Below are 3,510 nucleotides of genomic sequence, written 5' to 3' on the forward strand. Positions count from 1 at the left end.
ACTTGTCACTTCTTCAAAGAATTCCAACAGGTTTGTCAGGCATGACCTCCCCTTACTAAATCCATGTTGACTTGTTTCTAATCCGACCCTACTCTTCCAAGAATTTAGAAACCTCATCCTTAATGATGGATTCTAGAATTTTACCAACAACCGAGGTTAGGCTAATTGGCCTATAATTTTCCATCTTTTGTCTTTCCTCCCCTAAAGAACATTAGTAAACCCTATGGGTGTTTATGAGAATCAACAGTGGTTACATGGTCACCATTAAGCCAAGCTTTTCATCTGTTATGATGGGATTTGAACACATATCCCCAGAACATAAGTCTGAACTTCTAGATTACTATTCCAATGGCATTACCACTACACCACTTGCAAGCCCTATTTCCCTTCTGCTTATTCAACTTCCTCATTTGACCCTTAAATGCTTTGAAATTCAGCTGGCCATGGCAACAGTAAACTCTTCCATGTTTTGGATATACAGAGAAACTTGGATTATCTGAAGGCCATGGGCAGGGAATATTTCGCTCGGTTAATCGAATGCCGGATAATGTAGTTTGACTATGCATTGGGACATTGCGATGTTGTTCGGATAATTTGAAATTCGGATAATCGAATGCTAGATAATCAAGGTTGCTCTGTAATAGTTCAGGTCCTACCATTTAGGATGCATTTTGGTGAAACAATCAAAGGCAGGACGTATATAAATAAAAGTGGGTCCTTCAGTAGTGTTATATAACAGAGCGAATACATTTCCTTACTCAGCAGTCATAGATCTGCATTGATATTTTTTGCCAATTATTCTTCAGAATACATAATATAAGTAAATGAGCATGGAGTCATTCGAGGATAGATTTTTATTAATGCACCCAATAAAGAACTAAGTTAAATGGAGATGCATGAATGATGGAATTTAGTTGAATTTCACTCCCACTGGAATTTACCTTTTGTTTAAACAGGAGCCTGTTGTTACCCTTTAATTATTTTCCCTAACTCTTAAATGTTTCATGATGAAGAAATAACACAGCCATTAGTAAAAGTTACTGTCTTTGTTGAGTATTATGCAGATACCAATTATTAAAACTGAATAAATTAATTGCTCAGTTTAACTTTATGAAAACTAAGCTAAGTGATTTAGACAATTATCCACTTGTAGCATTAAACTGATAGAACGTGAACCAGTTATGGAGTTATAGGGTCATACAACATAGAAACAGAATCTTTGGTCCACACCAACTGGAATCCCAAACTAAACTAGTCCCACCTGCCTGCGCTTGGCCCATATTTCTGGAATATTTCTTATTCATGGACTTAACTAAAGGTCTTTTAAACATTGTCACTGTACCTGCACCTACAACTTCCTCCAGAAGTTAATTCCACACATCAACCACACTGTATTTTAAAAGAAAAGAAAATTGCCCCATATCTTTTTTTTCAAATGTCTTTCCTCTCACCTTAAAAATATGCTCCTAGTCTTGAAATCCCCCATCCTAGGGAAAAGACCCCTGTGATTCACTTATCTGTACCTGTCATGATTTTACAAATCTGTAAAAGGTCATCCCTCAAACTCCAGCGTTCCAGTGAAAAAAGTCCCAGCCTTTCCTTATAACTCAAACCCTTCATTCCCAGCAATATCCTAGTAAATCTCTTCTGAACCCTCTCCAGCTTAATAATATCCTTCCTATAATAGGGTGATCAGAACTGGACACAGTACCCCAGAAGAGGCCTCACCAGCATCCCGTACAACCTCAATGTAACATCCCAGCTCTTATACTCCAAGGTCTGTGCAATGAAGACAAGCATGATAATCACCTTAACCACCCTATCTATATGTGATGGAAACTTCAAAGAATTATGCACCTGAACCTCTAGATCTCTCTGTTCTATACCACTACTCAATGATCCTCTTTAAATTGTACACATCCTGCCTTTGATTGTTTTACTAAAATGCAATATCTCACATTTATCTAAATTAAATGTCATTTGCCACTCCAGCCCATTGACCTAGTTGACCAAGATTTCTTTGTAATCCGAGATAACCTCCTTCACCGTTCATTACACCACCGACCTTGGTGTCATCCGCAAACTTACTAATCATTTATATAAATGGGAAACAACAGTTAGTTCAATAAGTCTTGAAGTTATTCACTGTAAACACAGAAGATCATCACAAGTAAATAAACTAGCAATGCAAATTCATACGCTGAAGAAACAGTTTATTTAGCTTCACAACATATTTGCATTGACATTAATTGATCTAAAGAACAGATATCTACATGTAATGAAGTGTTGTGTATATATTTGATTTCTAATGTGAAGTACAAAGTTGAGGCATCATTCTATAATCTACAATATACAGAAAATTTTGGGCACATTGCTGATGGTGTAAAGTAACTTGTTGAGGATTGGCATTATATTTAAAGGTTTTCAACCAACTAACAATTCATTTTTATAAATCATTAAAATATTTACAGTGCCACAATTACAAAAGCACAAAATAGAAGATTTTCTTACTGACGTTTCATGGACTGAAGAATGTTAAACTGCAAAAACAATTGACTTTTATTTGCTGAGGAAATAATGTAAAATATGTTTTATCTGTGATGTATTCATTCCATTTTACTTTTATAATTGTTTTGCATGAAATGCAGAACCAGAATAGGAAAGTTTACAATTGCAAGCTCCCATTCTTCGGTTCATAGATTTAATGCAGAGCATTGAGTATAAATTCAATTTTATTTTAAATTCCCATTTGTGATTACAATGAGCAATTTTCTACTGAATGTGTGATGATCAATTTGTACCATTAAATAACCTATTTGTTCATTTAAATTCTTTGAGGTTTCATTCAGAATAATGAGTGAAATACAAAATGGACTGCATGAGGGACAGATTGCCAAAGAGAAAAGTTAGAAAAAATTATGATTCCAAATGCAAAGATGTGCTTGTTTCTCAATTTCCTCGGTCTAGATTAAGAACTTGCATGTGTTCCTCAAGTTTCATTTAAAAATTGAATCAAAGGAGATCACCTCTGGAGAAAATTTATAATTTTAATGATCCAAAGTAAAATATTAGGCTAGCCAGTAATATTAGAAATGATAGTAAAAGTTTCTTTCAATACATAAAAAACGACAGGCAAGAGTAGACATTGGGCCACTTCAAACTGATGCTGGAAGCCTAGTGAAATGAGATAAGGAAATAGCAGGAGAACTTAATAAGTACTTTGTATCAGTCTTCACAGTGGAAAACATGAGTAATATCCCAACAATTAAAGGGAGTCAGGGGGCTGAGTTGAGTATGGTTGCCATTACAAAAGAGAAAGTGCTAGAAAAGCTAAAAGGTCTTAAAATTGATAAATCTCCTGGCCCTGATGGGTTACATCCTAGAGTTCTGAGGGAGGTGGCTGAGGAAATAGCGGAGGCGTTGGTTGAGATCTTTCAAAAGTCACTGGAGTCAGGGAAAGTCCCGGATGATTGGAAGATCGCTGTTGTAACCCCCTTGTCCAAGAAAGGA

The sequence above is a fragment of the Chiloscyllium plagiosum genome, chromosome 11 (genome assembly GCF_004010195.1).
Source record: "Chiloscyllium plagiosum isolate BGI_BamShark_2017 chromosome 11, ASM401019v2, whole genome shotgun sequence".
Taxonomy (NCBI): domain Eukaryota; kingdom Metazoa; phylum Chordata; class Chondrichthyes; order Orectolobiformes; family Hemiscylliidae; genus Chiloscyllium; species Chiloscyllium plagiosum.